The sequence below is a fragment of the Salvelinus alpinus genome, chromosome 5 (assembly GCF_045679555.1).
Source record: "Salvelinus alpinus chromosome 5, SLU_Salpinus.1, whole genome shotgun sequence".
Lineage (NCBI taxonomy): Eukaryota > Metazoa > Chordata > Actinopteri > Salmoniformes > Salmonidae > Salvelinus > Salvelinus alpinus.
The window spans coordinates 50840996-50852848 of NC_092090.1; the positions used below are offsets into that span (position 1 = coordinate 50840996).

Below are 11853 nucleotides of genomic sequence, written 5' to 3' on the forward strand. Positions count from 1 at the left end.
CCTGACCTGTTTTATGTTGTTTTTGTATGTGTTTAGGTCAGGGCATGTGTTTTGGGTGGGCAGTCTATGTTATCTGTTTCTATGTTGGTTGTGGTTGCCTGGTATGGCTCTTAATTAGAGGCAGGTGTTTTGCGTTCTCCTCTAATTAAGAGTCATATTTAGGTAGGGTGTTCTCACTGTTTGTTTGTGGGTGATTGTCTCCTGTGTCGTCGAATGTATGTACCATACGGGACTGTTTGGCTGTTCGTTTATTTTGATGTCGTCTGTTTCCTGTCCGTGAGTTTACGTTTAGTTATGTAAGTTTATGTTCAGGTTTCGTCAACGTCGTTTTCTTGTTTTGTATATTTGAAAGTGTTTTGTTTCGTGTTGCCATCGTCGTGTTAAATAAAAAGATGGCTTATTTCCCTACTGCTGCATTTTGGTCTGATGATCCTTCTCTCCTCTCCTCGTCCGAGGATGAGGAGAGAGACAGCCGTTACAGAATCACCCACCACGCTAAGACCAAGCGGCAAGGGAATGCTCAACAGAGCAACAAGGACTCCTGGACTTGGGAGGAGATCCTGGATGGTAGAGGACCTTGGGCTCAGCCAGGGGAATATCGCCGTCCCAAGGAGGAGTTGGAAGCAGCGAAGGCTGAGAGGCGCTGGTATGAGGAGGCAGCGCGTCGACGCGGTTGGGAGCCCGTGAGTCAGACCCAAACATTTCTTGGGGGGGGGCACACGAGGAGTGTGGCAAAGCCGGGTAGGATACCCGAGCCAACTCCCCGTGCTTACCGTGGAGGTAGAAGGCGTCGTACTGGTAAGACACCGTGTTATGCGGTAAAGCGCACGGTGTCCCCAGTACGCGTGCTTAGCCCAGTGCGGGCTATTCCACCTTGCCGCACTGGGAGGGCTAAGTTGGGCATCGAGCTGGATGTCATGAAGCCGGCCCAACGCATCTGGCCACCAGTGCGTCTCCTCGGGCCGGCATACATGGCACCAGCCTTACGAGTGGTGTCCCCGGTTTGCCAGTATAGCCCAGTGCGGGCTATTCCACCTCGCCGCACTGGTAGGGCTAGGGGCACCATTCAACCTGGTAAGGTTGGGCAGGCTCGGTGCTCAAGAGCACGTGTCCTCCTTCACGGTCCGGTAGACCCGGTGCCACCTCCATGTACCAGTCCTCCGGTGGCAGCCCCCCGTACCAGGCTGTCTCTCCGGGTTCTCTCTCCAGCTGTTTCCTCCTCTCCAGCGCAGCCAGTGCCTAGACCACGCACCAGGCTGTCTCTCCTTCTCCTCCCTACAGAGCCGCCCTGCCATGACCTGCCAGAGCCGTCCAGCCGGGACCTGCCAGAGCCGTCCAGCCGGGACCTGCCAGAGCCGTCCAGCCGGGACCTGCCAGAGCCGTCCAGCCGGGACCTGCCAGAGTCCCTCAGCCGGGACCTGCCAGAGTCCCTCAGCCGGGACCTGCCAGAGTCCCTCAGCCGGGACCTGCCAGAGTCCCTCAGCCGGGACCTGCCAGAGTCCCTCAGCCGGGACCTGCCAGAGTCCCTCAGCCGGGACCTGCCAGAGTCCCTCAGCCGGGACCTGCCAGAGTCCCTCAGCCGGGATCTGCCAAAGTCCCTCAGCCGGGATCTGCCAAAGTCCCTCAGCCGGGATCTGCCAGAGTCCCTCAGCCGGGATCTGCCAGAGTCCCTCAGCCGGGATCTGCCAGAGTCCCTCAGCCGGGATCTGCCAGAGTCCCTCAGCCGGGATCTGCCAGAGTCCCTCAGCCGGGATCTGCCAGAGTCCCTCAGCCGGGATCTGCCAGAGTCCCTCAGCCGGGATCTGCCAGAGTCCCTCAGCCGGGATCTGCCAGAGTCCCTCAGCCGGGACCTGCCCCTTGTCCCGGTGCTGCCCCTTGTCCCGGTGCTGCCCCTTGTCCCGGTGCTGCCCCTTGTCCCGGTGCTGCCCCTTGTCCCGGTGCTGCCCCTTGTCCCGGTGCTGCCCCTTGTCCCGGTGCTGCCCCTTGTCCCGGTGCTGCCCCTTGTCCCGGTGCTGCCCCTTGTCCCGGTGCTGCCCCTTGTCCCGGTGCTGCCCCTTGTCCCGGTGCTGCCCCTTGTCTCGGTGCTGCCCCTTGTCTCGGTGCTGCCCCTTGTCCCGGTGCTGCCCCTTCTCCCGGTGCTGGCCGTTCATTTAGGGGATGTTTGTTTTAGGGTGGTCATTGGGAGGGGAAGACAGAAGCGGGGAGTGACTATGGTGGTGTGGGGACAGCGTCCAGAGCCGGAGCCACCACCGTGGTCAACTGCCCACCCAGACCCTCCCCTGGACTTTGTGCTGGTGCGCCCGGCGTTCGCACCTTGAGGGGGGGGTTCTGTAACGGTCCTGACCTGTTTTATGTTGTTTTTGTATGTGTTTAGGTCAGGGCATGTGTTTTGGGTGGGCAGTCTATGTTATCTGTTTCTATGTTGGTTGTGGTTGCCTGGTATGGCTCTTAATTAGAGGCAGGTGTTTTGCGTTCTCCTCTAATTAAGAGTCATATTTAGGTAGGGTGTTCTCACTGTTTGTTTGTGGGTGATTGTCTCCTGTGTCGTCGAATGTATGTACCATACGGGACTGTTTGGCTGTTCGTTTATTTTGATGTCGTCTGTTTCCTGTCCGTGAGTTTACGTTTAGTTATGTAAGTTTATGTTCAGGTTTCGTCAACGTCGTTTTCTTGTTTTGTATATTTGAAAGTGTTTTGTTTCGTGTTGCCATCGTCGTGTTAAATAAAAAGATGGCTGATTTCCCTACTGCTGCATTTTGGTCTGATGATCCTTCTCTCCTCTCCTCGTCCGAGGATGAGGAGAGAGACAGCCGTTACATGTGGTGAGATTCGCTCAGTTGGAACAAACTTAAACTTGTGCCCTTTTTCAATGCTGAATAGAATGTCATTGAGAAAACAGAAAAGTGTCATGTTTTTTTTTGCAAACATCCTTTTTCAATTGAAAGGTAATCCAAGAAGTAATCATGTAGTTTTTGAAAAGTATCTGTAATCTCATTACAATATTTTTTGCTGGTAATGTAACAGTTTTTTTGTAATCAGATTACATGTAGTCAGTTACTCCCCAGCCCTGCTAGTGTGCCAATGAACACCTGTGTGTAAGCTAACTGTGCAGGAAGTGTAGTTCATCAACCTGAGGCACACACAGTGTATGGATCTGTGCAAAATTGCTACAGTAAGTGTATCTTTTTTAATTTAACAGATTCTTTCTCGCTGACTTGAAAGATAAGGGACATATCAGCATATGTTTCGAAAACCGTTTTGTAAGCAACGATTATTGACGTTTCTAAACGTTAAAACCCAGGGTCAGAATTGTAGTTTACACAGAGCCAAATGTGGCTGACTGTAATGGCTGAAAACCCTACATACGGAAAAGTGTTTTCAAAAGCTACAGAGTCATGTGCTCACCAAAATATGTTCACATGGTTTTAGCTTAGCTACTACGATACTTTACTGTACTATACTAAAATGTCGTATGCATTGTTTAAATAATGAATTCATGGTGTATGTGGCAGATCTTCTGGTAAATGAAGCTAAACATGTTATTGATACTGTCCCGGGGTGACTGCCTAAAGTGAAGGGAGCACACAGGGTGGCATGCAGCTGTTGTAGCCCCATATCAACTGATACCCTGAACTCTGCAAGGTCAGCTATATAGTTGGCCTAACTGACTAGACTGCAGGGAAGGGCAGGGAGGAGCCCATGGAGGGGGTGAGGGGGAGTGGCTGTCCTCCAGAACTGGGCTGCCAATGCCATGCCATTATTCAGTATGGTTTCACACTTAGTTAGAGCTTAGTGCTTTACTGCTTTACACCAGACTGTTGTATTTCTATATTTACATTTGAGAATGTATTGCATAGAAGGTTCTATGGGCATTCTACAAGGTGTCGGAAATGTTCCACAGGGTTGTTGGTCCATGCTGACGCGATGGCATCACAGTTGCTGCTGATTGGATGGCGGTACAGTCATTCTTCGAACAGCCCGTTCCATTTCATCTCAAAGATGCTATACTGGGTTGAGGTCTGGGGACTGCGCAGGCCACTCAAGTAAACTGAACTCGATGTCATGTTCTAGGCAATGTTTTTCCACTCCACAATTGTCCAGTGTTGGTGATCACATGCCCATTGGAGCTGCTTCTTGTTTTTAGCTGATCGGAGTGGAACCCCGGTTTGGTCGTCTGCTGCAATAGCCCATACGTGACAAGGATCAACAAGTTGTGCGTTACGATGTGCCGTTCTGCACACCCCTGTTGTACTGTGCCGTTATTTGTCTGTTTGTGGCCCCCCTGTTAGCTTGCACGATTCTTGCCATTTTCCTTCGACCTCTCTCATCAACGAGCTGTTTTCGCTCACAGGACTGCCGCTGACTGGATGTTTTGTTTGTCGCACCATTCTCTGTACGCCCTAGACACTGCCGTACGTGAAAAGCACAGGAGGGCGGCTATTTCTGAAACACTGGATCCGGCGTGCCTGGCACCGACGATCATACCACACTCAGTCGCTTAGGTCACTCGTTTTTGCCCATCGTTCAATCGAACAGTAACCGAATGCCTCGATGCCCGTATACCTGCTTTATATAGCAAACCACGGCCATGTGACTCACTGTCTGTAGGAGCGATCAATTTTTGTGAACGGGATGGTGTACCTAATAAACTGTCTGAGTGTATATGGGCTCTGTTCTGCTCAAACACATGCTTGATGCTTTCAAAGGATGCACCTGATTTTGTCTTCTTTGCAACTTACAATACATCAGCTAGCCTGTCAATGAGGGTATATGAACAGTGAATGATTTCCTGAATAAGGGCTAGCACCAAGCCTTATGTATAAGTTGCATTGCAGACAAAACAGGGTGTCTTCTATAGAAGCTGTATAGGAGGTGGAATTTGAAATGCTGTAAAACCAGCACTTTGTGCAACTTGCTCTTATATTGATTATTAATGTTTTGCTGTAACAGCTAGCTTATTATCTTGACGTTTTTAGCAGCATTCAATTGTTCTTATTTTCATTATAGGAGTCATGATTGTGTCTAACATTATAATCAACATGACTGTGTTTAACTTGTCCAGTTAGTCATGCTCAGTGGTCTGAAATTAGTTTTTAAGAGACACTTCTCAGTTATGGTAAAAGTTGTGTCAAGGGATTTCAGTGAGTTTCAATCATACCTGGTCATTTCCTGTCCCCACAGGAAGAAGAAAATAAGGAAGATCCAGAGATGACTGACCCATGTGGACTTACGGATGATGAACTCAAGGCCACACTGCTCAAATATGGAGTCGAAGCTAGACCCATTGTAGGTGAGACTACTGAAGACTACCCTATTTAAAGACGTTACATTAAAGCGGCAATCAGCAGTTGAAACAGAAAAGCTAAAAAGCTGAGTGCTGGGGCTGGAGAAATGGCACCACTCTCAAATTCATAGACCACGCTATGGACTGGCCATCCAAGATATCAAAATCATAGTTTTAACCATGTTTTGAGGCTATGCAATGTTTGTTTTTATTTGCTTTGATTACAAACATCGGAGTAAAACAAGCTTATTTTGGGTTCTGATGGGGTACGACAGTTGAACTAAACTCATGAGGAATTTATACGTTTGTATGTATTCTTCAAGAATCAACGGGTACATATCTTAAATGTATGTCCAAAAATGGATGTAGCTACTGCTGATTGCCCCTTTTGATCTCTGTATTTGATCTGTCTGTACTTGCTAATACAACATTTCCATATGGTACTTTGTACAATGTCTTTAGTCTGAAATGGATCTCTTCATGTGTGTGTGTTTGTGATAGCCACCACCACGTCTATCTATGAGAGGAAGCTAAAAGGCTACTAGAACCTGCCCAGCCCAGACAGAATGGTGGCACAGGAGATGCAAACCAGTACTCTTGACAGTGAAGAAGAGGAGGAAGAGCGGGGTATAATCATTAAGATTTGTTACTGCCATTTGTGATATACAGACGTAGATGTGGATTCTGTATGCTAAAATGGATGACAAAATGGTGTCCTCAAACAAGGATGTGTTTACCTCTGATTCTGTAGGTTCAGAACAAGGAAGACCAGAGGCAGTTTCATTAGTGGAGGAATATCAACATGCTAATGATCAGGTGAGTGAGTTCATACTAGGATCTTATTTTGAGACCCTGACCAAAGAATAGTGTATTTCTTATGCAGCTATGTCATTCTCCTCAAGTAAGGAAAAAATGTTGCCTGCAGTGCCACCTTGTGACAGTAGATAGGTATTTCTGTGCCTGGGTTCTAACTGTTGGGTCTCAATGTCAAAAGAAGTTGTTACATTATAGGAGTGGTTCTCAGCTCAGTTATTTCTTACTTTTAACAGATGTTACGGCACTCTCGGAATAATAAAAAAGCTGAATATCATTATCGTCAGTGTTTTATGCCATCGTCGAGAATGGTAAATCGGACAACTACTTAGACCACCAGCACCCTTACTTATGAATTATTCATAATATAAAATGGGTGATTATTTCTGGAGTGTGATGCTTTTGTGTAATGGGATAATAATAATGCTACCCTGGCAGCGGGTCAGGAGAGCTCCAGGCCACTATGAATTAAATCCCAAGAGGAATGCAGGGAATCATGGGAATGTGGCTGAGTCTTCCAACAGCAGAGGGGAGGCACCGGGGGCAGTTGCCCCCATCGCCTGTTACTCCTGGGTACGGAGCTGGACTGAGCAGAACATCCTCTCTGCTAGGACATACCACAGGATCAGTGGTAACCCTTTTAGAAAAACTCACTCATTAACTCTTCAATGGGAATGGGATCTCTGCTCTTCTACTTGCATTTTATTTCATCTCACACTCTAAAGCTGGTGCATATTTTGGGTTTTAAGGGACAACTTAAGGGATCAAGCAAGCTGTTGGAGCATATTTTTGGATAACCTGTTATTGGCTGTGGCTCTGAACAACAGTCTTGCTTTAAACCCATGCAGATGCAGCCTCCGTCTGTATCTCTGGGAGGTGGTCGTGGTGATTCCTCCTATTCCTCTTCTCAGAGCTTCAGCATTACTGAGATGGTAGAGGAGGGAAGTTTGTTTTTATCTGTTTTTTGTTATCTAATCTTGATGATCACATCAGCAACCTAAATATCTAATCCCCACTAAAGTGATGACCAATGAGTGATATGCTGTATTAACGTTTTCCTCTGGAACCACAGATTGAGAGTCAAAGCCCTCTCTCCAGTAGTAGAACACAGAAGCACAACGGGAGTAAAATTCTGGGATCTTGGCCAAGGCCCCACCGGGTCAGTAGTACTCACAAACACTTCAGTAATCTTATCAGTGACAAGCTGTTGTTGTTGGTGGTTACAGGGTGGATGTTGTTTGGTTCTAAATAAACAGAGTAAAAACTCACGGACAACTATGAAAAGCTCAAACCAAGTTTATTCACCAAATGGGTCAGACAGCTGAACAGACCAAGACATATTCACACAAGCACTGGTATTTAAACCTTCCTCCTATGCTGAGTCTCCTCCTTAGACACCTGGACAGCCAATACATCTCTGTTGCCAGACAGGACTTTAGTGATTCCTGTTCTTTCTCACTTCATGTGACCTGACCTTGGCCCAAATTCCTCACTCCTCCCCAACTCATGGCTGTTCTGTTGACTTGTACCAGACTGTGGCCCTTCTCCTTTCCATAGGATACCTGATGTCTAACAGTAACATGTTAAATGAGGCCTCACCTCATATGTTAAATGAGGCCTCACCTCCTGGTTAAACTAGCTACCATATCCCCCGTGCATCCCGCAAAGGAGGAGGTGTTGCTAACATTTACGATAGCAAATTTCATTTTACAAAAAAAATGGCGTTTTCGTCTTTTGAGCTTCTAGTCATGAAATCTATGCAGCCTACTCAATCACTTTTTACAGCTACTGTTTACAGGCCTCCTGGGCCATTTACAACGTTCCTCACTGAGTTCCCTGAATTCCTATCGGACCTTGTAGTCATAGCAGATAATATTCTAATTTTTGGTGATTTTAATATCACATGGAAAAGTCCACAGACCCACTCCAAAATGCTTTCGGAGCCATCATCGACTCAGTGGGTTTTGTCCAACATGTCTCTGGACCTACTCACTGTCACAGTCATACTCTGGACCTAGTTTTGTCCCATGGAATAAATGTTGTGGATCTTAATGTTTTTCCTCATAATCCCGGACTATCGGACCACCATTTTATTACGTTTGCAATCGCAACAAATAATCTGCTCAGACCCCAACCAAGGAGCATCAAAAGTCATGCTATAAATTCTCAGACAACACAAAGATTCCTTGATGTCAGAGGACAAAAATCAGTTAACCACCTAACTGAGGAACTGAATTTAACCTTGCGCAATACCCTAGATGCAGTTGCACCCCTAAAAACTAAAAACATTTGTCATAAGAAACTAGCTCCCTGGTATACAGAAAATACCCGAGCTCTGAAACAAGCTTCCAGAAAATTGGAACGGAAATGGCGCCACACCAAACTGGAAGTCTTCCGACTAGCTTGGAAAGACAGTACCGTGCAGTATCGAAGAGCCCTCACTGCTGCTCAATCATCCTATTTTTCCAACTTAATTGAGGAAAATAAGAACAATCCAAAATGTATTTTTGATACTGTCGCAAAGCTAACTAAAAAGCAGCATTCCCCAAGTGAGGATGGCTTTCACTTCAGCAGTAATAAATTCATGAACTTCTTTGAGGAAAAGATCATGATCATTAGAAAGCAAATTACGGACTTCTCTTTAAATCTGTGTATTCCTCCAAAGCTCAGTTGTCCTGAGTCTGCACAACTCTGCCAGGACCTAGGATCAAGAGAGACACTCAAGTGTTTCAGTACTATAGCTCTTGACAAAATGATGAAAATAATCATGGCCTCTAAACCTTCAAGCTGCATACTGGACCCTATTCCAACTAAACTACTGAAAGAGCTGCTTCCTGTGCTTGGCCCTCCTATGTTGAACATAATAAACGGCTCTCTATCCACCGGATGTGTACCAAACTCACTAAAAGTGGCAGTAATAAAGCCTCTCTTGAAAAAGCCAAACCTTGACCCAGAAAATATAAAAAAAACTATCGGCCTATATCAAATCTTCCATTCCTCTCAAAAAATGTTGAAAAAGCTGTTGCGCAGCCACTCACTGCCTTCCTGAAGACAAACAATGTATACGAAATGTTTCAGTCTGGTTTTAGACCCCATCATAGCACTGAGACTGCACTTGTGAAGGTGGTAAATTACCTTTTAATGGCGTCAGACCGAGGCTCTGCATCTGTCCTCGTGCTCCTAGACCTTAGTGCTGCTTTTGATACCATCGATCACCACATTCTTTTGGAGAGATTGTAAACCCAAATTGGTCTACACGGACAAGTTCTGGCCTGATTTAGATCTTATCTGTCGGAAAGATATCAGTTTGTCTCTGTGAATGGTTTGTCCTCTGACAAATCAACTGTACATTTCGGTGTTCCTCAAGGTTCCGTTTTAGGACCGCTATAGTTTTCACTATATATTTTACCTCTTGGGGATGTCATTCGAAAACATAATGTTAACTTTCACTGCTATGCGGATGACACACAGCTATACATTTCAATGAAACATGGTGAAGCCCCAAAATTGCCCTCGCTAGAAGCCTGTGTTTCAGACATAAGGAAGTGGATGGCTGCAAACTTTCTACTTTTAAACTCGGACAAAACAGAGATGCTTGTTGTAGGTCCCAAGAAACAAAGAGATCTTCTGTTGAATCTGACAATTAATCTTGATGGTTGTAAAGTAATCTCAAATAAAACTGTGAAGAACCTCGGCGTTACTCTGGACCCTGATCTCTCTTTTTACGAACATAACAAGACTGTTTCAAGGACAGCTTTTTTCCATCTACGTAACATTGCAAAAATGATGCAGAAAAACTAATCCATGCTTTTGTTACTTCTAGGTTAGACTACTGCAATGCTCTACTTTCCGGCTACCAGGATAAAGCACTAAATAAACTTCAGTTAGTGCTAAATACGGCTGCTAGAATCCTGACTAGAACCAAAAAATTTGATCATATTACTCCAGTGCTAGCCTCCCTACACTGGCTTCCTGTTAAAGCAAGGGCTGATTTCAAGGTTTTATTGTTAACCTACAAGGCGTTACATGGGCTTGCTCCTAACTATCTTTCCGAGTTGGTCCTGCCGTACATACCTACACGTACGCTACGGTCACAAGACGCAGGCCTCCTAATTGTCCCTAGAATTTCTAAGCAAACAGCTGGAGGCAGGGCTTTCTCCTATAGATCTCCATTTTTATGGAATGGTCTGCCTACCCATGTGAGAGACGCAGACTCGGTCTCAACCTTTAAGTCTTTATTGAAGACTCATCTCTTCAGTAGGTCCTATGATTGAGTGTAGTCTGGCCCAGGAGTGTGAAGGTGAACGGAAAGGCTCTGGAGCAACGAACCGCCCTTGCTGTCTCTGCCTGGCCGGTTCCCCTCTCTCCACTGGGATTCTCTGACCCTCTAACCCTATTACAGAGGCTGAGTCACTGGCTTACTGGTGCTCTTTCATGCCGTCCCTAGGAGGGGTGTGTCACTTGAGTGGGTTGAGTCACTGACGTGATCTTCCTGTCTGGGTTGGCGCCCCCCCCTTGGGTTGTGCAGTGGCGGATATCTTTGTGGGCTATACTCGGCCTTGTCTCAGGATGGTAAGTTGGTGGTTGAAGTTATCCCTCTAGTGGTGTGGGGGCTGTGCCTTGGCAAAGTGGGTGGGGTTATATCCTTCCTGTTTGGCCCTGTCCGGGGGTATCATCGGATGGGGCCAGAGTGTCTCCTGACCCCTCCTGTCTCAGCCTCCAGTATTTATGCTGCATTAGTTTATGTGTCGGGGGGCTAGGGTCAGTTTGTTATATCTGGAGTACTTGTCCTGTCTTATCCGGTGTCCTGTGTGAATTTAAGTATGCTCGCTCTAATTCTCTCTTTCTCTCTTTCTTTCTCTCTCGGAGGACCTGAGCCCTAGGACCATGCCTCAGGACGACCTGACATGATGATTCCTTGCTGTCCCCAGTCCACCTGGCCGTGCTGCTGCTCCAGTTTCAACTGTTCTGCCTGCGGCTATGGAACCCTGACCTGTTCACCGGACGTGCTACCTGTCCCAGACCTGCCTGTTTTCAACTCTCTAGAGACCGCAGGAGCGGTAGAGATACTCTTAATGATCGGCTATGAAAAGCCAACTGACATTTACTCCTGAGGTGGTACACCCTCGACAACTACTGTGACTATTATTATTTGACCATGCTGGTCATTTATGAACATTTGAACATCTTGGCCATGTTCTGTTATAATCTCCACCCGGCACAGCCAGAAGAGGACTGGCCACCTCTCATAGCCTGGTTCCTCTCTAGGTTTCTTCCTAGGTTTTGGCCTTTCTAGGGAGTTTTTCCTAGCCACCGTGCTTCTACACCTGCATTTCTTGCTGTTTGGGGTTTTAAGCTGGGTTTCTGTACAGCACTTTGAGATATCAGCTGATGTACGAAGGGCTATATAAATATATTTGATTTGATTTGAGGTAGTATGTGCATGAATGTATAGTTAAAGTGACTATGCATATATGATGAACAGAGAGTAGCAGCAGTGTAAAAAGAGGGGTTGGGGGGGTTTGGGGGGGGCACACAATGCAAATAGTCCAGGTAGCCATTTGATTATCTGTTCAGGAGTCTTATGGCTCGGGGGTAAAAACTGTTGAGAAGCCTTTTTGTCCTAGACTTTGCAGTCCGGTACCGCTTGCGTGGTAGTAGAGAGAACAATCTATGAGTGGGGTGGCTGGGGTTTGACAATTTTTAGGGCCTTCCTCTGACTGCCTGGTGTAGAGGTCCTAGATGGCAGGCAGCTT

General features: G+C 46.7%; 1 long non-coding RNA gene across 1 annotated transcript; it reads left to right on the forward strand.

Moving 5' to 3' along the window:
- The first annotated feature begins 3991 nt into the window (after positions 1 to 3991).
- LOC139576301 (uncharacterized) lies at positions 3992 to 11599 on the forward strand. The gene is made up of 3 exons (XR_011675081.1): positions 3992 to 5290; positions 5786 to 5911; positions 6036 to 11599. It is a non-coding gene; the product is annotated as an uncharacterized lncRNA (long non-coding RNA).
- The last annotated feature ends 254 nt before the right edge of the window (positions 11600 to 11853 follow it).